At 39.3% G+C, this 25,047-nt stretch overlaps 1 long non-coding RNA gene across 2 annotated transcripts; it reads right to left on the reverse strand.

Moving 5' to 3' along the window:
* Positions 1–251: 251 nt before the first annotated feature.
* LOC145481306 (uncharacterized) lies at positions 252–12,195 on the reverse strand. 2 transcript variants are annotated; one of them, XR_014048616.1, is made up of 2 exons: positions 12,058–12,195; positions 252–711 (listed from the first exon to the last, which is right to left on the reverse strand). It is a non-coding gene; the product is annotated as an uncharacterized LOC145481306 (long non-coding RNA). The 2 variants fall into 2 exon arrangements; XR_014048615.1 differs by lacking the exon at positions 252–711 and adding an exon at positions 11,843–11,929.
* Positions 12,196–25,047: the final 12,852 nt, after the last annotated feature.

Below are 25,047 nucleotides of genomic sequence, written 5' to 3' on the forward strand. Positions count from 1 at the left end.
CATTATCCAGAATGGAATAATCCATTTAAGCAATCAGATCAACGCTTACCGAAAGTCGATTTCCCTGAATATGCTGAATTTACCTGACGAGAAGCCAGCGTCCTTGGCTAATTTGGAGAACTTTGCCGAAGCGATGCGAGAGGGATAGAAGAGTTGGAAAAGTAACCCAAAAGAAACCCGGGAGCAAGAATCATTTGTCATCTTCAAGACAATCATGGATCGTGACAACAACTAAGAAAAGCATGACAAGATACATGAACTGTTAATTATTTAATGTATAAAACTAGAGAAGCGTGACAAAGATACAATGAAAACAATGAAAACTTAATTAATTGAAAACTTAATTAAACAAAAAAAAAGTCACAACTGTAAAACGAAAGGAAAAAACATGATGAATTCAAAAGTCAAAGTTCTTTGAACTCTTTAACAAACAAATGTTGTCTCGTCAGTCTTGTAATCATCCTGGTAGTTTCTTCTTGGGTGGCTACTAAGTAAAGCAAACTGTAATGTTCTAGTCGGTTGGACAGTTCGTCGGAACTGAACTCAGCATGAAAGCCGGACGAAGATGAGATAACACGGCCAAAGTACCATAACTCTGAAAGGTCCTCTTGGATCTTTGCATCGGGCATCGATTGTTTCATAAATCTCAGCAGTGGGTCATTATTAGCATCTTGTTTTTCCGGTAACTTGCAGGCGATTACCTTTAGCAATCTAGAAAACAAGAAGTTGAATTGAAATTACGAAACCCTAAAAACAAGAAGATGGATTGAAAATTATAAAACGCCGAGATGAAATAAATGTATATCGTATTTTTGAACTTCGCGGATCAGCTAGCATTAACCGAGGAAGAATGGGAACAATTAGTTAATTTTCTCGTGCCCACTCTCACTCAGATCCGTGAGTAGTATATAAGTCAACACCCAGAGAAAAGAATTCATTTGTGCTTCTACCTTGGTAGTAAACACAGCTGTGATGGGTTGTTGCCCTCCTATGCCCACTTTTGGATTGGAACACATCTTAAACCGCATTCGTTGCGTATTAGCCTGCTGTTGGGGTAGAGTTATCGTACAAAATTCCGAGTTCTGTGATGGAGAAAACACCGGCCAGCATTTATCTGGATCCAAGTCATCCCGCAAGTTTCGTTGGCTTGGATGCTGTGTACCGAGCAGTCAAAGAGAAGGGAAAAAGTAAAATTTCTCACAAACAAGTTCAAAATTGGCTGAGTCAGCAAGATGTTTACGCGCTTCACAAGCCTGCGCGAAGACATTACAAAAGAAGTCGCGTCAATGTTCCTGGTATAGACAAAAGATCAGACACGAACACTATAAACAATGTTCATTTCACCAAGAACAGCAAATGGCAACAATGAAGCAACTTCTATCATTTCGACATAATATCGTTTCCATCAAACTCAACAAGATCGTCTTGAGCCCTTTGACAACAAGCGATATATTTTGGGTAACGGTTGTAATACGATTGTAGCTTACGTACACGTTTCGTACTTAATTAAGCTGGTGCCGGTAGACGACGAAGATTTATTCCAAACTACATTAAAAAAGGCTCTGAATGGGCTAAAGTGCACCTGATAAATAGCCAAGCAGTTTTCTTGCCAACTGATAAATGACTTGAGAAATTTAGTGACAGATCAGGCTTTTTTTGAGCTATCCAGACTGACAATTCCCAAACCATTTGGAAGGTTGCCTGTTTTAAAGCAGACTTGTAATATTCCCATCGTAAACCATAATGAAAAGCTGGTCGGCGTATAAAAAGTGGTTTGTACTCTGATAAACTTAGCATGTTAAATATGCCCCCGGTTCTCGATAATTACTTTGGAAATCAAGCAGCTCTGCCTAGTTTCCATGCATGACAAACATGAACAAAAGCAAATTTAGTCCAATTTATGCAAGTAAGTCTACCTGTTCGCCCACAGTGCAAAAACAACTTGTATTACAAGGGCCATAAGTAAATTAAAAGGAACACCACACTTTCAGCTGGTTCCGCAACATTTCTCAAGCAAAAAATAATTAACTTTCACGAAAGACAATCGTTGAAATTGGTCGGAGCTAGACTACGATTAGTCCCTCTTTCGCTTAGTCCGTCGTGCGTGACGCGAAAGAAAACTGCGAGAGAAAAATGGCCGCGCGAAATCCTGGGGGCGAGGAGCACGCGAAAGGAGGGACTGCCTAAGCCCAAGAGTTTGCCCTTTCAGGGCCGAGTGATTTTTCGGTGTAGGATTTCTCATCTTGATGTCCTCTTATTATCGCCTGTTGTCAATAACCCCGGGAGATATCCTGAATAAAATTGCTCTATTTTACTACTCTTCAAGTAACGAGGCAAAAACATATATCTCCCGGGCGGGGGGGTACTTTGGAAATTTCTGGGTGGGGGTGTGCCGCTGGGACCCTGGAACCCTTAGACTACACCAGAGCTAGTTCAGCTGAATTTTGCTACCCTATACTAGAGTAAACTTCCCAAATCCACCCATCTATCGACACTGTTGAGGCTGATTTGCGTAAATTTAAACTTGCCGATTTGATTTTTTTATATTTTTGAGTGACAATTCCTGGTTTCCTGAGTCTAGATAAAATCTTCAACCAACTAGTCAGTTTTGTGAAAAATTATACCCTATTCTAGACCCAAACTCTCTAATTTATATACCCTATCCTAGAGTAAACTGCTTGAAAACCATACCCTTCACAGCGGCACATACCTATATAGCCCATATATGGCAGTGCCCCCCCCTCCCCACCCCGGGGTATATCTTCGTTCAGTGAAACTGCCAAAGAAGTTTTAAAAAGAAGACGGCGAATGAGGCACCTTGTAGAATTTACATTACGTATTTACATAGGAGAACATCCAACTGAGGTGAAATGTTTGCCGATAGCAGCGGAAAGTTTCGGGTGAATGTCCAGTTTGAAGTGAAAGTCCGGTTCAGTCTTTCAAATGGACGGCAGACAGGCCAAGCTCAGTGAATTCATCTATTCGCTGACTTGAACGATGCTGTTGAGCGGTGAACTAATGCGCTCGCAGTCGGATTGGAGGTGGAAAGCTTTGCCAAACAAAACACTTGATAAATTTAAATCTTTCAAAAACCTGTTGGCAGATTCGCAAGAACGTCAGGATCAGGGCCACGGCTTGCGAAGGGCGATTCTAACGCTTCGATTTGCTCCGGGTCCAAAACATTCCTGCAACACGTCACACGTATCTCAAATGTTGACAACGCGTTGTCAACGCTCCTAACATAAGGCAATTAACAAATGGTAAACGCCATAGCGTGCACTATTGAGTTATGGATGCACGCGGGAGGTTGCTAAGCACGAAAGAAGCGTAAGAGTCGCACGAGGCGATAGTCAAGTGCGACTCTAGCTTCTTGACCGACTGCGCACCAGTAACTCGATAAAGTTTCATCTTCAGAAAAATGTGAAGACAGTTTCGCATTTCTGGCAGAAGAACGTCGGCCATTACTTTGGAAACAATGTCTGTCAAAAGATTTGCTTTGTAAACATTAAAACATACGTCAGCAGCGTACACCCATGGGCAATTATAACATAACTAAACCAAAGCGCGCGCTCTGATTGGTTAATTTAGCATCTACTATTTGCCCATGGGTGTACGCTGCTGACGTGTGTGCTAATGTTTACAAAGCAAATCTTTTGACAGACATTGTTATTTGCTAACGACCTTCAGTACACACAACCTCCGCATGTGAACATTACATTTGCGAGCTATTGTAGGTAACTAACTCAAATATTAGCCGATAAATTCAATTAAGAATGTTCTTAAGGTCAAAATCCGTTTTGCTAGTATTTTGATGACAGATTTTTAGCGAATTAAACACCCAGACGACGAGAAAACGTTGCAAATCGTTGCGATCCGTGTGAGAACGATGGACGAATCTCGTGGTGTAAAAAAAAAAAAAAAAAAAAAAAAAAAAAAAAATGATCACGTGGTGCAGCCAAAGATAGCGGGTGAAAAACTCAGGGTCGGGGTCTATTAAACGAATAGTCAAGCCAGGGCCTCAAAATATAAAGCTTCCCGTGCTTAGTGTCTGCTACATGCGTTAACCAACAGATGGAGAACAAGTTTAGAATAATATTGGCTCTCGAAACAGTCGTGTTCCTCTTGGAGTTTTCCACCATACAGAGTTGGGGGAGGGGGTGGGGTGCCGGGTGAGAGGGCTGACCAATCATAGTCTATGCAGGTATATGCCGCTTCAACGAAACAGACTTTGTGTTGTTTTAACCTGAAACAGGGTGATGGATTTTGCCTTTCTGAACTGACATAGGTATGCGTTTTGAGGGGGTATTGTATGTGAAAATTTGATGCGAAATTAGATTAAAGTTTAAGGTAAGAAAAAAACCGAATAAAATCTTCTCTTCTCTTCATAAAATTTACTAACTCCTCCTCTCATTCTTTTTCTCTATAGACATCACCCAAAGCCTCGATCGTCTTCTGCCATCTTTGGCTAAGATAGCAGATCATGAAATAAACCTTGAAGATAACGAGAGAATAGTTCTAGAAAGTACGTTCTTTGGCCTCGTCACGCAGCCTTTTCTGTCCTTTCTCTCTCACGAGAAAAGATTGTGTGACGAGCTCAAAAGGCGTCTACCTAAGACACTAACATAGCATAGGATTTGGGCATCAGTCTGTTCAGAGGGTGGCATGGGAGGAGTACGGTTCAAGCTAGCGCGCCCTGCAATAAACCGTGTTAGGGCGTGGAGGAAGAGGTATGGGGTGACAATTATCAACGAAAGGTTCGACTGCTTGAAAGCCACCCAAAAGTCATTAACAGTAAGATTCGGTGGTCACACGCACGAGCGGTGAGCCCACTACAACAAGTCAGCCAGCGCAGCGGGTCAGTGAGGCGCGGTCGATCCTCTTACTCCAGCCACGTTGTCCCATGAAATCTTCGGCTGCAGTCGACTCGGCTTGTCCCTGGGCCGGGTTGTTCAAAGCCCGATTAAGCTAACCCAGTATTAGCGACAACTGTAATTTCAGTTTTGTATCTTTTCGTCTTTTTCGGTGCGTTTTCTGTTTTATTATATTGTTTGTCCTTCAGTTTTAAACAAAACATGCATGTAAGAAGCGAAAAAAAAAATTATACAAGAAAAACCGATATTTCGGTTAACTTTTAATCCTGGGTTAGCGTTCAGTAACGGACTTTTGAGCAACCTGGCCGACGTTTGAAATCCTATCCAGGGCCGCAGCCAGAAAAAAAAATATGACTGAGGCAATTTTATGTGTTTTCGTTTTCGCGTGGGCGGAAACATTTTGAAAATGGAGCTTTTCGAAAACGATGGCTTCACGATAATTGTGTGATTTCCATGACCAAGTTTTCCTCAAACACAAATCCAAAATGACCGGTGATGGTTGCGTTTTTAGTTACCTCCGGCGTAGTGCGAACGGAAAACATTTGATGGGTTTTCAGAGTGAAACCTCCGTTTTCAAATTCCTCCGGCGCTGCGTAGTGCGTACGGGGCCTAGGCCTAACTCTCCAGCAATAAGTTCGCGTGCAGCGGGGATGCGTGAAGAATGACGGGAAAGGGAAAATGACAGGTACAGCTGTCTGAATAATTTTCACCAATTCGAGCAGTTCGTCTAGCCCATATCAAATTTTTGTCTGGCGCAAAAAAAAAGAAAAAAAAACAAAAAAGCGATGCACGATACGAGGAACAACCGCCTTGAGCAGGAAATCGTCGTATTTTTGCCCTATCCTGAACTTGAAATGTTTTCATTTGACAAACAAGGAAGCCTTAGAGAAAAATCGGGAATTTGGCAACCGTTCCAGAAACATAAGCTGACTGATGATTCTCTCCATGTGCCAACTGCTCTCAAATACCCGGAGTGTTTTATGTCAATATCATAGCACAGTTTGGGTTTTTTGTATGCTCTGTGACAGAATTAGCGCATGGGAAAAATGAAAAGCACTTTTCCATGTTCAATACTCGAATGAAACAGCTTTTAAAGGATCATAACGGTCACCGAATCCAAAGTTTATCATAAACTGAAGTGTAATATAGGCGTGAAATACTCACACCACAACTAGTACTAAACAACCAAGATTCAGGGCCGTAGCTATAGTAACAGGCAAACCGAGGTACTGCCTCAGTCGTTTTCTTCGTTTTTGCTGTTTATTGTCATCAAAAACACCCTAAATACTTAGGAAGAGAATTTAAACAGGGACATTGCCTCAGTCACAATTTTTTTCTGGCTAAGGCCCTGAGTTTGCAGCTTGCTTTTGTTATTTCGGCTCTTACATGGTTCGCACTTAATTACGCTGGTGCCTGTAGACGACGAAGATCTATGCCAAGCTACATTGACAAAATTCAACCTGTTTTAATAGAGCGAAACTTAAGGAGGCTCTGAATGGGCTAAAGTGCACCTAATATATGAATAGCCAAGCAGTTTTCTTGCCAACTGATAAATGACTTGAGAAATTTAGTGACAGATCAGGCTTTTTTTAGCTATCCAAACTGACAATTCCCAAACCATTTGGAAGATTGCCTGTTTTAAAGCAGACGTAATCCATAAAGAAAATTAAAGCTGGTCGGCGTATTAAAAGTGGTTTGTACTCTGATAAACTTAGCATGTTAAGTATGTCCCCAGTTCTCGATAATTACTTTGAAAAATCACGCAGCTCTGCCTGGTTTCCATGCATAACAAACATGAACAAAAGCAAATTTAGTCCAATTTATGCAAGGAAGTCTCCCGGTTCGCCCACAGTGCAAATAACAACTTGTATTAGAAGGACCATAAGTAAATTGAAAGGAACACCACACTTTCAGCTGGTTCCGCAGCATTTCTTGAGCAAAAAATAGTAAACTTACACGAAAGAAAATCGTTGAAATCGGTCGGAGCATTTCCAACCAACAAATCACTTTAAATGAAAATTATTGATGAAACTCGGCAGGAAACTAGCATTTCTAGAAAAGCCTCCAACAGAGCAGCTAAAGGAACAAGGTTTTTAATTAAAACCTGTCTTCCCTGACGACACATTATTATTAAAGGAAGTGTGGGGTGGGTGGAATTACTCAAACACGGCTGAAAAATAAACTTCACCTCGAGTAGTGCTGTGCGCAGAAAAACATTTTTTGAGCGTTATACTGACCAGCTTTAGAAAGCCATTGAAAGGCAGGCACCTTTTTTGTCACTAGCCACTCAAATGGAACGAGTCGGCGATTTATGAAGCCACAATTTCCGTCGACTTTGGCAAAGGTACAATATTTGTATGGTTTCTGCACAAAGCGCGGCTCACAAGCGAAACACACACACAAAAAGATTGCTGAAGCGAGCACTTCTACTGCAAGTTCGTAGTTCCTTTTGAAACCCAAGAGACCTGCTTTCATTCGTCTATCCAGAATGTTTGTATCAAGTAAACCGAGTGGACTAAAAGTACGGTGAAAAATTAGAAATAATATTTCGGGAAGAGGAAATGAGAAAGAAAGCAAGAAAAAAAAAAAAGCTGGGTGTTCATGAGTTCAATCGACCGCTCCAAAGTTTAAATGTGTTCGTTTTTACATCAAACCGTTGTGATCAGTTAAAATTGATGTTGATATCAAGCGGCTAACCCTTATTAAACGGCGTTTCGTGCAATAAGAGGCCTTTGTCTGACTGTCTAACTTAAGTTGTTATGTCGAAACACGGAATGGAAAGGGAAAACAGAGGTAGATTATCCTAGAACGTAATCAAAGCTTGGACTTCCTTTGTATAGTTTTAAGTTCCCGGCGCAGGCGTTTTCGCGGCCTACTTAAAACACCGCTCGCCCACTGTTTAAAACAACACAACAATACGTAAAAATATTTATCTACGAAATTTATATAAACTGATTTCAAAAAACAATAAAACGCGCTGGTTCTGTTCAGTGTCAAGGGAAATCCGGGCATAAACGTGTGGGCCTCTACGATGCAGCTTATTAATGAAACTTGTTTTATGCCAAGAATCTAGAACTGCTTATGGTTAAAGATTGAGGAAATAAAATTTCCAAGAAAATTAATCTCCGTTAAAAGTTCCCAGGAACCTTTGATGTAACCAGGCTTAGCTACTTTTTACACGCCTTGGAGTTTTGCGATTTGAATTTTTTTTCTCGCGTGACCTAGTGTCTTCTCGGCTAATTAAGTGGAGAATCTTTCGTCGTAAATTTGCAAAAAAGAAACCGCGATGTTTGTCTAATGTCAGAGGTCATTTAGATCTAATCGCGAAAACTCTTGACAAGCTTGAGAGTGAAAGACAAAATGGAACCGACTTGTCTGAAATTGTACCCAGCACCAGCCTTGTTTTATAGAATTATTGTATTTGATTGTTCATAAAACTAAGTCAGTGAAAAAGATGCCTTGTGATTATAGAATTAACATATATTGCTGCCACGCATACGGCCTTGCTGCCCTTGCAGAATTCGCCAAAAGGTGACTGTATTTCTAGTTCAAACGAATTAATCTTCTTTTTGTCTTTCGATACAGTTAAAAAATGTTTCGGAATCAACCATGATGGAAACTGCTCGATGACAAGGAAACTGCCAGTCACGTGGACCATTTGCAAATGTGTAGGCAGAATTGCTTAAGTTTCAGTTTTTATTCCCTCGTGCAAGCTTAATAGCTGCCAAGTTGGTGTTTTACTCGTAGACAGGTATTAATTTTAATCAGTCATAAGACAAAGATCCAGCTGACAAACATGGAAATGTAGCACGTAGTTTTACTGGAGTGAAAGTCAGGTTCGCACCTGTATAAAATGCGATAATTAATTGCGGTGTTTCGGGGCCAGACCTTGGAGCAAGGCTTGAGATGCCAGGCGTCAGTGGTTCGTGTTGCTTACATGCAGAGCGCACTAGACCCGCCCAGCTTCAGCAACATTAATCCAGCAAAGAAATCTCACTTATAAAGAAGGGAAGAGGTAAGTTTCATAGCAAAGAACGATATCATTTGTAAACCCGTCAGCTTTCCACCGAATCCGCATCGCACACTCCTAAATATACTAACGGGGAGAAAACTGTTTATAATAAGGTGTGCGGGTAATCCTCATGAAATTTTGCCAAAGCGATATGTATGTTCTTTAAGTTTTGAAGATACATTTCCGTGCAGTGCTCTTTCCATTTCCTTCAAATGATTTGAAACAGGACCCTTTCAAGGCATTATGTGCTCTCTAAATTAACTCCTTCGTCTGTTTCAAACCTTTATTACTGAGCTAACTACAGAATACTAACAAACACTTCTTAGGATATTCAGACTTGGATAACATTGCATTGAAAATACATGTAACAAAGTTCACCTATTTCTCTGTTGAAAACGTGTTGTTGAAAATCTAAATTGTAGCATTTTTCACCTGTGTTTGTTAGATATAAATGACAGTCTTAAGGAAATAAATACATAATATCCTCTGAAAACTAAAGCACACATCCAATACAAGAGTATTGACGACTGAATACATGTATTTCAGTTGTGCGCTCCATGAAACAATAAAGGTTTTCGTACAAATTTCTTTCACATAAAGAGGTACATGGTCCTTGCGTTAAGAAGCCTTGTTTCGCAGCGAAGAAGACGCTAGACTGCTATTTTATGACTGATTGGAGAATTACTCGACTCGCCGCTTACTACGCGAGAACGACGAAAGTAGAGGTGCATAAGTTCTCATAACTACAGATCGCTTCTAGTTGCTTCCCCCAACCCCTTCCTGAACAATAAAACCATCGAAATGTCTGCGGTAACTCCAATGCCCGTACCATCTCAAATCCCAAGCTCCAAACGCGATTGTTCTCCTTTCTTGTTGTCATCAGTCCTGACATTTGTTGTAACGCCGATGCTGAAAATTTGGGGTACGTATTCATCAAAGAAATGTCTCCTATCGGCAGAAGATGTCTATTACGTCAACTGTGTAATACTCGACAGAATATTGTGATGCTGTAAGGAACAATTCTTAATTTCTTATGCTCTTTATCTGAAAACTAAACGTTTCAGGTGAAACTTATGATTTTTTCATGCCTTTCTGTAAAAACGCTACTAAACGTCTAGACGTTTCACCCCACATCGCAAGAGTACGGTTTTGGTTATCAAAAAGAAAGGTGTATAGAAGACAGATTTTTGTGTTGCTCAGATTCAAAATCAAACAAATTCTTCTAGAGTTAGTTTCTGAATCAGTGGAAATTTTGGACGACACACCGTTAACCATTCAGGTTCTATGTTTAGTGAAAAAGAACAAAGAAAAGGAAAACCGAAAAAGACACAAATTCGTCCAAACAAATTGAAAAGAAGAGTTATTGTCAACGAAACTCTATTTATCCTCTTCCAAACGAAAATATCAATGTACAGTATAACAGATTCATGCCCTAGATAATAAAGCAGAAAACGACATCAGAGAGACACTTCCTGGGACAGTCTTACAGCTGAGATTAAAGTACCTTCCTATCAAATAAAACACAAACACCCCAACAAGGAGTCAAACACAGGCCGCTCAGTGCATGTTCCAACGTGCTAGCAACGATTGTTGAAGAGCTGACTTCATTTGGTTAAAATAGATGTAGATATATTGTCTAATAAATCTAACAGCCTCTCAATTTTCCACACACAATTCTTTGAACAGGTGCTAAGTCTTCTTTCATTCTTTCTCACTTTTCTAGTTAAATATTTACTTTTTTTAATTTTCCTGTTGTCATGTATTTATAAATAAGTACGTTTGTAATTAGACTATGATAGACTGGCCTGCCTAGACCACCACTAGCTATTGGCAGGCCCAGGCACATTGTGCAGCAATAACGTTGTTTTTGAATAAAGATGGTGATGATTGTGATGATGACGGTTGCTTATTTACCATCTAGTTCATGAGCAGACTGCCCATTCCATAATGTCTTTGTGTTTGAATATGGTCAATAAACCACTGCAATACATAGAAAGCCAAAGTGATTGAACACAAAATTCTCTCACGTGGTCCTAAAAACAACTATATGTACACAGGTAAATAGAATTTTTACGTTGATATTTGGGATCCACCCTTCCCATGCCTCAGCATTGGAAAGCACTGCACAGCACTTACATGTACATTAAAATGACCACACTTGAGAATTTGATCAACACAAAGACACAAAAGAATGAACCCACAAATATATCCAGAGGTTTCAATGACGTTTTTAGCAGGAGGGCAACTGGTTTCACAGGTGGTCAAATCTATTTGAACTGAACTTCTTTATGAAAGAAACTTTCCGCTAGATTGTCAAACCAGTAGGGAAAAATCATCTTCACAGCTGGTCAATTTGCCCCGTGCCCAGCTCTTAATGAAACCCTTCTATATCACTGAACTTTTCAAAGAACTGAACATCCAAGTAGTGAAATTCCAAGACTAAACAAAAGAAATATTGGTTAGAACCTAAATTCTTAAACTTAATGAGTAATAGTTTCTATGATTAAGCGAAAACGTTGTCTCTATGATAGTGACACTTGTGGGAGATACATGTATTTCTGCCCAATGAATGACACTATTCCCAATTAGACCTAGAATAGCTATGCACGTCAATTTGTCAGATTACAACAAAGAATATAAATGTTTCAAAGCTGCAGTTTGTCTTTGTTTTGTTGCATAGAAATATAGAATATACAACTTGGGCATAGCTGGGCTGATAAAAGGCTTACAGTCCACAGATGTTCAAAACACACCAATTAAATACCTTGAAATTTTTAAGATAAGATACCTTTATTATAGAGGGTATCACAATTATTAATTATCTCATATAGAAATATTATGACAAAACTAAGATAAAAACTAAGATATACAAGATAACCATGCTAAGTTGCTACTAAAAGTGGCAATACAATAAATATAGCCAAATAAATGTACCATAACACATTGGAGATTTTTAATTCCAGTCTTAAATTACATACAGGTCTTAATCTGTGATGGTCTAATACGCCAGTTTCTGTTGCTGCTGTTCTTTTTGTTTTTCCATGAGCTGTAAACAAGGCACAAAAATTTTACAGAGTTTGTTCGACAATTCGATGGTCAAAGAATTTGTGTAATAGTCAGCCTGGAAAGTCCACTTGGGGAAAATTTCCGCTCATAAGACATGGCACAACTTACCGTATTTCTCTTATCCGAGTTTATGATTCTCTTCAGCTCTAACAGTGCCTTCCGAAAGGCCAAACTAACATTCATGAGATAGGCGAAAAATCGCCATTCCTCCACCTCATTCCTCCGCCATTTTGAATTACACGTCATTGACTATGCGCTCTCTGATTGTCGGCTGACGCATCGCGGGCGCAGAATGGACCGCATTGCGTGTTCAGGTGTTTGTAGAAAGTCACGCATTTGACATATCGTGAATATGCTCTAAGAAACCTGTCATTAGGGTGAAGGACACGCAATGTTCTGCACGAACATGGAAAGATAATAATGGTACAGCAATTGAAATAGCTTGTACGGGAACAAAGCATTTCTTCCGATGATCACAACGTTTTTCTGTTGGCACGCGAACTGAGACCAAGCGAACAGAAAATGCTTTTTCCTCTGTTCATGATAATTTGGTTATCAATATGTGGCTTTAAAGCAGACAGACAGGTCGGTAAGTTGCTTTTCTAGCTTGTTGTTTTACGCATTTTAATCTGAGGCGGCCCACATTAAAGCGCTGTTTATAAATTCCGCCGTTTTCTTTTTAAGATATTTAAAGTTTCACTATCTTTTCAAAGAATCAAAAATAAAACTTCATCAGATGAACCAAAGAGCACCCAAGTTGAGCGCACTTAAACGAAACAGAGAACTTAAATTTTATTGCTGTCAAAAACTCGGCAAGAGATTCAAGCAGTTTACCTGTAGCGTTTACTGGCAGTAAATTTTGGAAATCTATTTCTTTCTTTCTTTAGTTTTCTTTAGTTTTTTGTTTCAAGTTCCAGTAGTGTTATCGACTTCGAAATTTAATTGCCATTCAGCAGAAGACATTAATATATGACCCGAATGACCCTCGCTGAACAGTCAACCCAACGCGCACAGAAAGTGCTAGTAGCTAGCGGAAAGTTAGCTGTTTGTTCAGGTGGGTAGATCATTTACGCGGGACAAATAATTAAGGCAAGTTCAAAACCCTTCTTGTTCAGTTAAAAGTTCCATTTGCAATAGTTTCCTTCTAGCGAAGTGATACAAATATGATGAAGCTCTTGGCAAATTATCCTGTATCTCACGTGGAAACACCATAAATCTATCGATATCAAGTAAATATTTTACAAAATACCGGTTTCTTTGAAGTGCGATCTGGAGGGAGTTTCATTGGTTTTTTCGTGACCTCTTCCTGTGTTATGATTGGTCGAAACCGCTTGAATATCTGCCCCCTCTCAGCAAGCCACGACGATAGCATTTCGTTTTGGTAAAGTCACGAAACAAGAAAATCAAATTTTTGAAGTCAAAAATTCGACACAGTCGGAAATTCATTTCACAAAGGCACTGTAGTTCACGATTCAGGTTGCATGAACGAGCGTAAAGAAATTTTCCTGTCGTATTCCTGTTGTTCGTGACACAAAATTCAAACGACACTGGGTTATTAATACACATAAATTCGTTGTGTGATTGGTTCGATTGGCATCTCTTTGACATAACTCTCACTTCTGGGAAGATTAGGTTTTATTTAGCTCACACCACGCTTGATCTGTTCTTGAAGAAAACACCTTGGGCTGGCGGCAAAGTAATACCTTTCTGCGGGGCATCGTCGCGCCATTTCCAAAAGGTACCTGAAACAAAATGCAAACGCACTCACGACGTCTTCGTGAGAGATTTTAGTCTTGTAAAAGAGGTAGCATTGAAGTGTCGTTGTAACGAAAGTTTACTCATGCGATAATGAAGCCAAAGAACGACACGAAGCAGAACTTTGGACATTTAATGTTGCCTATCTTTGACAGTCGTGGAATATTCCTTGTCTTCAACGTTTGGACTCACTGGCCTTGAAGTTCATCCATTTTTCATCGGTAGCTTTCGTGTGGATCGGCGTCCAAAGATTTCCGGTAGGATTCAAACGTTCTTTACAGCGCGTTTATTCTAATTTCAAGGTGTTAGACGCAATTTATCTAACAATTTTACCATGTAGTGCCGGTTATTTCCCCACAAGGTTGTGTTAGTGCTATATGCCCCTTTAGCTTTGTAGCCGTAGTTTGGCCTATTCTCTCGCTCCAGAGCAAACTATGATATCAATTTCAACGTATCACGAGTTGTAAATCGGGTGCCCTGTCATTATAATCATTCACAATTCTTCCTTTGAAAGCTTATTTGGTTCCAGGTGTCGATAGGTTTTTTTATTGCATCTTTTTTTACTTGTAAGTTTGACTATTTCTGACGGACGAAGACGTATGGAAACGTATGCTAAAGTGGATTTTGGGTGCACCCACCCAAATTTGTGTGCTTAGATGCTCGACAAAATAAACCGATTATAGGCTATTTTTCATTTTCAAACCTCCAGGATGCCTCTTCATGGAAAATTCAGTGTTAAGGATGACTTTTCTCGATTACTGTTCAGTGTTAATGGATCGCTACAGAAATTGTTACAAGGATGCTGCCGTTTGTGTTGTCTCGCGCGTTTATCACTGTATTTCGTAACGTTGCACGAGGTGATTTTTATTAACTTCACAAATTTCCGCTCAGTAATGAAAGCTGGAATGCTTCATTTTCAATAAACGTAAGAACAAGTCTCTTGAAACAGTGGCTCATGGAGCATATAAGCGCCAAGGCAGTTTTTGCCAAAATCCAATATGGCGCCCCTGTTAATTATGGGCCACGAGGCCAACTATCAATCAACGCAATGATTGTGGTAAAAAGACATTGTCCTCGAGGTTAAGGATGGTTTTCTATCGTTTGCTTTCCCAGCACAATCAAGGCAGTTCTTATGTTTCATCTAAATGGTTTTATGGTACACGAAGACGATATCTTTTAGACAGAATCGATATAGGGTATGATAATGGTAAAATACTGCTTTTTAGTTTTCACTGGATTTATTTTAAAGCGGATTTTCGGACTGTAATCTTTTATTTTTGGGTACTGTTCTGTTACTTTAGAGTACAGTTTGCGTTTTTCGTTCTTTTTTGCTTTTATTTACCGTTAAACATTACGTGTCGGTCTGGTCGCCGGCTCTGGGAACAGAGACTAACCATGTGGAAATGGTCAGTTATCGGATGATAGATTATGTCAGTAGTGCCATTTCCTCCGCTCAAAATACTAAACGATAAGCGAACCAAACAATACAAATGTTTCGTTTACGTTTATCGGTTCCAGTCTGATCAGTTTGCATTGCACATCTGTGGAGGTGGCATTTTCTAGTGTTGCTGTAGAGATCTAAAAATTCGAGTTTCAAGTGTTCAAGTGGTTGATTCCGGCTTTCAATAACACCCAGCACTGCTGGGCTTAATTTATGCCCCAGAGCAACGAAAACATTCCAAGCAAAGAGATATCTTTTAAGTTAGGAACACAGTCAACCGACGTGCTTCATGTTAACATGTCAATAACGTTGTCTCTATATATTGCATGATTTCAAGACATTTGGAACAAAGATTCACCGTTGTTTCACCTGGCCAAGCCAGCTACTGGCACGAAAGGTATCTTTAGTTTTAAGCCAATTGAAATATTTCAGTGTAGCTTCGAGATGTTTGGCGTTTTTTGTATTATGCCGAAGAATCGAATATTAAATTGCTGGGGTGAAATATGCAAAGAGTGGGATTACAGCTTGACTAATCCCAACTCGGATATCAGTTTTGAAATGCAGTGTCACGATTTTTGAGGGTCTTAAGGTGTGTCTGACTCGGAGTCCTACGAAGTGAAAGCATGTTGAGGGTGTTAAATCCTTGCTCAATCATTGCATTTGCAAGACTTTGCCTCTCTCGTAAAAGTGTTACTAGAAATAAAACTATAAACTAATGATTGAAAAACGGTTGCAATTGCCAATTTTCCTTCAAAAACTCCATAAACACGTGATTTGAAAACTGCGAATGTAAAACAGTGTATTTTAGTGCTTGTTCTGAAACGTATCAGTATTCTCCAAGGTTTCTTTGGTCTGTTTTAACAAAAAGGCAATTTTCTATAAATGATGTCTTACTTATTACCTTCAGCGCAGAATGATCCATTTATATTCTAAAATCCATACCTGGTGAGCCCCGCTTCTCACTAGGCTTACCTTAAAACGTTTGTTTACTCTATAGAAGATGCAAATATCATAAAATAGGCCTTGTGGATATATCACTTCTGATTGTTTCAGGTAAAAATAATTTTAATGCTATTTCAGTTATGTATTTTATCTGTAAGGCTTAACCTGTTATATTCTTGATGCATCAAAGGAAACTGCCATATTTTAATGAAAGTTGTAAGTGGCTTTAAAGATTTTGTATATTGTCAGTCTGTGAGGTGACAAGTCAGGCGGCTTGAAATGCAATTTATGGAAATTTTGGAAGCAAGTTCTGCTTGATTTTCCTTGGTTAATACACTCGTTCTTACACAGAATGAAAAGAAAAGAAAAACAAAAGCGCCATTCAGTTCAGTTCAGAAACGCTTTGTTTTGTAACAGTGAGTTGCTTCCTCCAGAAATTCAATTGCACCACATGCAAAGCTTCGACACTCCTCTCCCGGTTTTGTTTTATCTACAATTGTAAATCTTCCGGTCTCCTTCAGATATCACATTATAATTTTGAAACATGTGCCTGGAATGCTTTCAATTGTAACGTGATGAGTTGAACGGGTCTAACTTTAATCCTTTTGCCTTCCATTATCGGGACATTGATTACATAATAAGCATCTTTATTATAGTAACCCCAATTTGTATATTTTGAGCTATTTTAATTGCTATTAAAGGACACAAAAGGAAAGCAGCAATTGGCTATTTTCAATGCAGCCGGTTTTAAAAAGGTAAATGATTTCTTCAGATATGTTATGATTTTAGACAACAGAACAGGCTTAAAATAACAGATTTTTATTGTTGTGTCTACACGAAGATGGTTGAACCTCTAGACAGCCAGAAAAACAGGAAACCTATAGAAATATCTAATTGGCAACTTGCTTAAAATAGAATCTTTGGCAATGCTCGATATAATTAGTGGTTTGGATTGTCCAAAGCACCGGCTCTGTAAAGGCGTTTATGCAGTACGGTAGGATATTTAAGATAATGACCGGGACGATTTTAAGCATGGGTGGATCCTACATTTGCATGTAATATCACGCTATGTTATCTTTGGAGTTGGAGAGACCAGGTTTTGCATTCTTTAACATCACTTCCTTGGTTTGGGATGGGGCTTAGTCCCTTATTTCCACCTCGTTTTCATCAGTAACATTTCGATTTTCCATCTTTTCAATCAACATTCGCGTAGTGCTCAAAGAGAACTAAAGAGCCTCTTCTATTACTGCAATAAAAGCGTGACAGCTGATGCAAATCACATTGCTTCGGGCGATCTATTAATAGTGGTGGGTACCTAGACAGGCCGGAGCCAAAATGCATGTTGTCCGCCTCTTGTGTATCAATTCGAATTCGATGAACCTGTTTTCACTGCGTTCAGAAGTTCGAAAATAGATTTGCCTGGTGAACGTCACAATAAGAAACCGGGAGTAGGTTTAGCTTGCATAGTTTAACGGAGGTGATTCATTCTGCTTAAGCATCATTCTCCCACGAGAAATCAACATTTGAATTCTCCTATTAAGGTTAAGGTATAGTCAAGTAGGCAGGTAATGAGAAAATAGCCACTCGTCAGCTAAGGGATAGCGGTTTTGCACCACAGACAAAATCTCAGTACCAACTTATTTCAAATGCATAGCAGCCAGTTATGAGAATGAATATTTCGAGCTGTTGTTGCTCTTTTGTGCGCTGTTCAGATTCTGCTAGCTCTGTCCTTGATACTTGTGTGATGTAAGGCAACTGGCCTCGAGTAAACTCTGTAAAGTATACCTTACTCGACTATGGAAAAGACCGTATAGAACAGAAAGTGTTACTTTACTGAGTTATAGTCTTTTTTAAGTTTAGTCGATGTTATGCTCCTGTCTCTTAACTTGACCATGGTGCACTGTAAGCCGAAAGAACGTTTAGATATCTTGCATGGGTCATTGATCTGATGAAAGTTTTGGCGTGCAAAGAAAAGGGCCTCTGGGGTTCTTTTATAAAGTGGTACTGTTTATTATCCTATAGAAGGTGCTTTGAACATTTGAGTGTGTGGATGAAACTCTAAAGTGCAACCATGCAAATAAAAGGTACTGAGCAGTAACGGTGCCCTTTACTATGCTGCACAAACTTGTTCTAATTTTCATGTCTGTTGTTGAAACCCTGGTGTGTAATTACTCAACAGTGCTCTGAGTGTTAATTGAGCCCTTTCACAGGCGGTGCTATCGAGGAGTATTACATGTGTTGCTCTTTATTGTGCTGTACACAGCGTTGCTCTAACATTCAATCCTGTAGCTGAAACCCTAGAGTACTAGTGTGTCCATGCACATAAGGCACGAAAATGTCGAGCAGAATAAAACGTCATCAAATCACTCGTATTTCAATCAGGATATCTTTTACTAAGCTTTTCTGTTTTTATTTTCCCCACTGCACTCCTAAGTATGGAAAACATTCCTCATACAGTAAGAGTCGATGGGGATTTGAAATTCTATTGTACCTGACTTTGTACGTGACTGATTGTTAAAGTAAAAATTGCTCAAATGACTTGCGAAAGTGCCAGCAAGACATGATTTTTTTTCAGCTTTTAGATAAGGAAGTAATGAGAGTTTGTTAACGAATTTTAAAAGAAATCTGTATAAGCTTCTCTAGTTTGGTGTTTTTATTGTCCCTACTAAGATATTTTGGTTGTTGAAGCAAATTAAGACTTCGATTGTAACTTGGTAAATTTTAGTAACAAGCAGAATTTGACGTCCAAAAATTTCATTACTGTATCTTGATTACTTACTAGATCAGTTACCTAAAGCGGATAAGAAATATTAAAATAGAACCTGTACAGATTCCTGTTAAAATTCCAATGTGATAAAGCATTTCATCACTCTCAACAACACGGCTTTAAAAAGCGCCTAAGATAGAAAAAGAACAGTAAGTAAGATTTCAGCTGAGGAAATATGAAGGTATTTCAGTTTACATGGAAATTTCAAATCCATACCATCTCTTATAGCATGCGTTGAATACCTGTGATAAAGAGCTACCTATAACAGCTTTTTATATAAAATACCATTATTTCGAACTTTTATTTTCCTTGTCAGTTAACAAGAGCAGGTTCTATCCTCAGGTATATAAAATAGCGGCATTTTGCCATGGCATTCTGCCCTTTTTCTAGCCGTATACAGTATCACAAGAAACTTTCTCACTGCATAATCCTAAAAATGAAAATGAAAATATTGACTCCTAGAGCTTGAAAGAATTTAAATCCTTTTCGACCTTCTGTTCTTGCTGGTCCAAAAGCCTGCAAGAGCAAACCGTGCGAGCAAAATCTGGTCGATGTTTGCTGGATCTCTTGGGAAGCTGCATAGTCAGACTTTTGTCAGGGTTCTTTCTGGCACACAGCAGATTACGATACACCGATTTGTTATCAGAAAATGCGTACCAGCACGTAACAAAAAGGAACTAGACAAGTTAAATCAAGAGATTTAAGGCTCAGACGGATTATGCGTTAACTTTATCTTATAAATTTGACGTTGTTTCTTCGAACCTGATTACTCCGTACCGATAAGTCGACTTTCTGAAAGGTGTTTAGTTACTCAACACACTCTGCGGAGATGTAATCGTTGCGACTGCCCTCTACACACAAGGAAAGGCATGGAGCCAAAGTAAGAAGCAAACATTATGTTCTGTGAAGGACACGTTTTATGGTGGTTGTTGTCTCAAAGCAAAACTGAGACCTGAAAATTAATTTACGCTAAGATACATGGTACGTCAGATGGTAAGGGAATGTCAGTACGGTAATGACAGAAGAAGGTTCGACAAGCTGACTAGCCTTTACAACCGGTTGAGAAAAGTTTAATTACCCGCGAACTCCCTCATCAACGGCAAAGAATCGAAAATCAGCGTCATTTCTTTCCTACACAGGCTATTTTCTGAAGAGTTATCATTAGACGATTTCTCCATACAATACCAACCATTACCAAGCTAACAGACGAGGAGAATGTGCCGGGAGAAACATCAACCTAAGAATACAGTGTCTTGATGTAAAACTAACTTCCTATAACTTACATCGAAAGAAATAAATAACAACCACTGAGGAGAATTTTAGTCTTCCGCCTAGATGATTAACAATCAACATCTAGATTTTAAATTTCTCCAGGTATTCTGTTTTCTTATTCCACGTGAAATTCTGGGGGGGTCTACTTGGCTTTTGTTGTAATTTTTTATTACTTCTCCGCAGGAAGTGATTACGACTGTGCCGGACCGTTATGAAGGCCGTCACTAAAAATAACTTCAAGAAATGACAAAACTGTAACTGTAGACAGGATGATTTAAAAGGCTATTATCTAAGTGTCAAGGGTGTGTTTTTGCCCTCTATTTTTTTTAAAGTCCATTATTTGAGTATAAAGGGTATAATTGCCCTCTCTTTTTTCTAATTTCGCGAAAATGTGCAAGTGTTATGTTATTAGTTTGCATTCGTTTAATTTAACTTTCTATTTTTCTTTAAAACAATACACCCACGGCATTCCTTTTACCAAAATGCCTGCGTCTATTTATGGCCTTTCTGAGCTGATTACCTTAAACAGTTTGACTGTGTTTTAATGTGTGATGCCATCTTCGTAGGAAAGAAAAAACAGAAAAACGGTCACATAGCTTAGGATTGACTTATTAAACCCCATCGTTTGGCTTGAGGACATCAAAGAAAGTATAGATATTTAGAACTGAGCCTGCCCTAGTTGGGTTGCACCGGCCGTGTTAGCGTGCCTCTCGAACAGCAAGCTGTCACCGATAAATCATCTTTGATATCGCGTGTTATTTCATAGCAAGGCGTATGTCGAAACACAAAGGAAGTATACATTCTACAAGGCGATATTTTTGGACCGTGATTATCACTTTTGTCTCATTTTAATTAAACGGGCTTTTGGACCATGTGCGTGCGCCCAGTCTGCATCCATTATTAAACCTTGTTTCACCTGCGACAAGGTCAATAAATTCGCCAGTAAGTACCGGTTTCAGTCAGTTGTCGACTGCGTGGCCAGAGAGATTGCCTGCGTGGATATTTCTTGTTTCAGCGCGCCCAAAGAAAACTCTAAATTCCTGCCGAGAAACAAGTTTGTAAAGCGCTTTCGCGATATTTGTCTTTGTGGAAATTCTAACCTCTCTTTTTGCATCAAGGCTTCGTTACCTTTATTGATAAGATGCAAAACTAGAGAAAACATACATCGCGGTTCTTTCGAATCATCTTTCTCGTTCCAACCGGAGAAATCAGAAGAGAAACGAGAAACAAGTAGTAATAAAATTGTGCTTTCGTTTCGTAGATCTAGCGACAAGTTTTTCTTCATCACTGTTCCTTTCTTCTTTCAGATTGTCTGGACAAGTGTGTCATCGTGAACGTGGAAAGCCGAGTATTGTGAGAAACACATTTGTGAAGTAAGGTAGCAAGGCAGCGTTAAAAACACGATAACATTATAAGAACTCGTAGGAAGACAGCGGTTGCTTATAAGTAAAGATGAGGTACAAAAGTCCAGTTTTAGCTCACCCTGTAGTGGCGTATACTCCAGGCACGTTTCGTTTCTGCTACTTGTATGTTCTTGCACGTTCATCGATGTAAGAAGTACAAGTGGTAGGGAGGGGGTGTCAACAATTCAAGACGCCATGCATTAGTTTTGAACTGCCTTAGGTCTACGTTAATTCATAGCTGTAGGACCCCATAGACGGTTCGACCTTAGGCAAGAATTTAACGTGTATATTGTTCAGATTTTTACAGGAATTTTCCTGTACAAAGCGGTTTTAGACTAAATGTAGCGAAACCTCAGGATAAATGGTCTCAAACAATGGAGAGTAAAGGTAAACCAAAAAAGAAAATAAATAGAAAAGTACAGTTAGTTCATTTTTAGCAAGACGGTAACAGATAACAAAAAGCAGAGTATGGAACGCGGTGTATAGTGTACGAAATGATCTTTTTTGTTGTGGCAGTTGTAGAATTTTTTCACTTGAGTGTCAAAGTTCAGACTGAACTCGCAGCTAAAGTAAGTGGGTGATTGAAAATCACTAAACGTAATGAGATTAGCCCCTCCTCCAACTAGATCACCAAGTACACTATAACAAGGAATTTAGCTACAAGTTGCTGATAGGTTACGTTAGTTGAAGAGCATGCAAGCTCCCCTGAAGAAAACAATATAAAGTTCAAGGTAGCTACAATTAGTTGTATAGAGGCAGATGGTGACAAATAATTGTCATTTTAAACACACTTGATACTTTCAATGCGGTGATACAAAGAGCTCGATTTGAATTATAACCATAAGTTGCACTAGCGAAGGCAACTTCTAAGCTAATGCTAAATAATTGTTTTTGGTTGGTCAGTTTTGCTCACAGCTGAGCTGTATACAGATTATTAAGGAAAGATCAAGGATTTAAGAGTGAAACGCTTGGATTTAGTGTTAAGCACCCACCACGTGTATTCGACAAGGTGCGAAATCGTTTTATGGTATTGAGTAGAGAGATGATAATCGTGAGAATTAGAAAAAAACCTCGTTGGAATTTAAAGAATCCTTTTTAGAAAGTTGAAGTAATCTGTGTCTATTAATAAATGCTGTAATATTTAATTGTGAAGACCACCAAATAAACCCATTTCTTGAGTCATATTTTGGTGTTATGCTTTGGATGTACTACTTTCATCGAAAGGCAACAAGATGGAAAGTAAACTGAAGCACAAAAAATGCAATTCATTGCCATGTTTTACTCAATGTCTTTATTTTTTCAAATATTTTCTTAAAGAGCCTTGAAATAACTTTCGTTTATGTCTCCTGTTCGTGAATTTTCTTTATGAAAGGGAATTTAAGAGGAGACGCCTTGCAATGAACAAAGGGGCTAATACCTCAACAGCGGTCAAACTTGCTGCGTGCGCAGTTTCTGCCAAAACTGCCGCTTATAACTGATTACTATATTTTCAAACCTCTATTTTTAAGCTTAAAGTGAAGACAATCAATGAAAAATTAAGCTGCGTATGTTGCATATTCAATAATTTTTATCCATCCTGGATTATCAGTTCTCAAACTCTATCACACTTATGGCGCTGAATTTTGTGTTTGATCTCTGTGAAGCTATGAGCATACTCGAACAATGCGTTCCCATCCCGTTTCTCCCTAATGCGACGTGAGATGTGACGTCACCACATCACCAAAACCCGATACCAGGCCCTACGGTGTACTTCACGGTCGTTTAACTCCTGATAGGTAACGACGAACGAGTTGAGACTGGACTGCTTCTACCATGGATAAGGCGAAAGGATACCAATGTGAAAGATGTTTGAAATGCGCCCTATGTAACGATCTGAAGGGACAGCGATTTACCAGAACACAACTCGTGTCAAACGCATTTTTACTTACACCTCGTTTTCAGTTTCAAACTGTGGATTATGAAACAGTCTAGTACCAGGAGTAGGGACAACTTTTCAGCTTCCAAGAGTGTCTACTTAATTAAGGGGGTTTTCCAACTGATTGTCTTATGTAAGCTGTCGAGATAGCTTCCTACGAAGACTTCTTACGGGGCTCGTCACGTAACGTGAAAGAGAAAAAGATGGCGTGGCGAGCCTAATTTTGCTCAGTCGAGCCAGCAAACGAGTTTTGGAGGATTGCTTTCAATATTCACCAAGAATGATAATCATTCAGTGCATGTATCTAGTTCCTGTACGGCTTTCTCCCAGGCCTTTGCGGTCAATTGATTTCGGTGCGAACGGCCTGGACCACGTGACCGAAAAACGATTGACAGCGGCGAAATATTGAGGCCTAGGAACTAGGCAACATTAACGTCAGCGAGTTTGTGAAGCTGAGGTTTCGAGCGTTAGCTCGTCGCAAATTAAACAACAGGCTCGTTTCCAGTTTATTCTGAGCTTTCTTCGTCGGCGTACGTAATGAGTATGATTTGGGTATGTTGGACACGACTTGGTAGGTACATTGGATCAAGGGAAGGCTGCCTCCGCCTTCCTTTGATATCAATTGATTAAAAAAAAAGAAAAAAAGATGAAAGAAAGAAAGAAAGAATGAATGAATCAATCAATCAATCAATCAATCAATCAATCCATCAATCAATCAATCAATCAATCAATCAATCAAACATTTGTGTCGCTGTACTGAAACGATTAAACATTTCTATCCAACTTCGAGCAATGTTCTTGGATAAAACTGTCTTACGTCTCATCAGAAACGTTCATCCAAACAGATATTGGATAAAAATACTACAGTCGTACCTCCTCACAACGATCACCTTGAGACAGAGGAAAGTGGCCTTTGTAGAGAGGTGGTCGTTATGGGGAGGTAGGGATGTAATATGACACCTGTCCTTTTTCGGAAAAATGCTCATTGTAGTTGTATACACTGTTCGCAAGTCGTTGATCAAGTGGCCGTTGTCGAGAGGTTATTTTGGCAGTTAGGGCACGTTTTGTAGTAGTTTTGGGGAATTGACCCGAAAAATTAATGCACAGTTGAAACTGCTAAAAATCAAACAAACAAACACACTCTTGCGAGGCCGAGGAGAGCCACGGGGAGCCACGGGGAAAAAGAAGCAAAGAGTAAATACTTTTTACTATCCAGGTCCTGTTTTTTGATGTTAAAAAAATATATATATTGCACGAGCTGCCCACCAAAAGACTTATGCACAACCTAAAGGTGAGAAAAAAATTTCATGACCCCCAAAATTGCTCAACGCCTTCCCCCTCAAAAGAATAAAAATAATGGTTCATCCCTAACTTCCTCGGTTAATGGGAGACATGCACCTTCTTTTTTGTGGGTTTGCGACTTGATTATACATGTAGGCGGGGAGATCGCGGAGCACATAAAATATAATGACAAAGTATGTTTTGGCTTGATAATTTACCAAGGCTAAGTAGATCGCAATTCAGAAATCAGGAGGGGGAAAAAGTGGGGGTAAAAAAAGAAAAAACCGGTGTAAGTGTGTTCACTTACTCAGTGTCATTATCA

The sequence above is a fragment of the Orbicella franksi genome, chromosome 3 (genome assembly GCF_964199315.1).
Source record: "Orbicella franksi chromosome 3, jaOrbFran1.1, whole genome shotgun sequence".
Taxonomy (NCBI): Eukaryota; Metazoa; Cnidaria; class Anthozoa; order Scleractinia; family Merulinidae; genus Orbicella; species Orbicella franksi.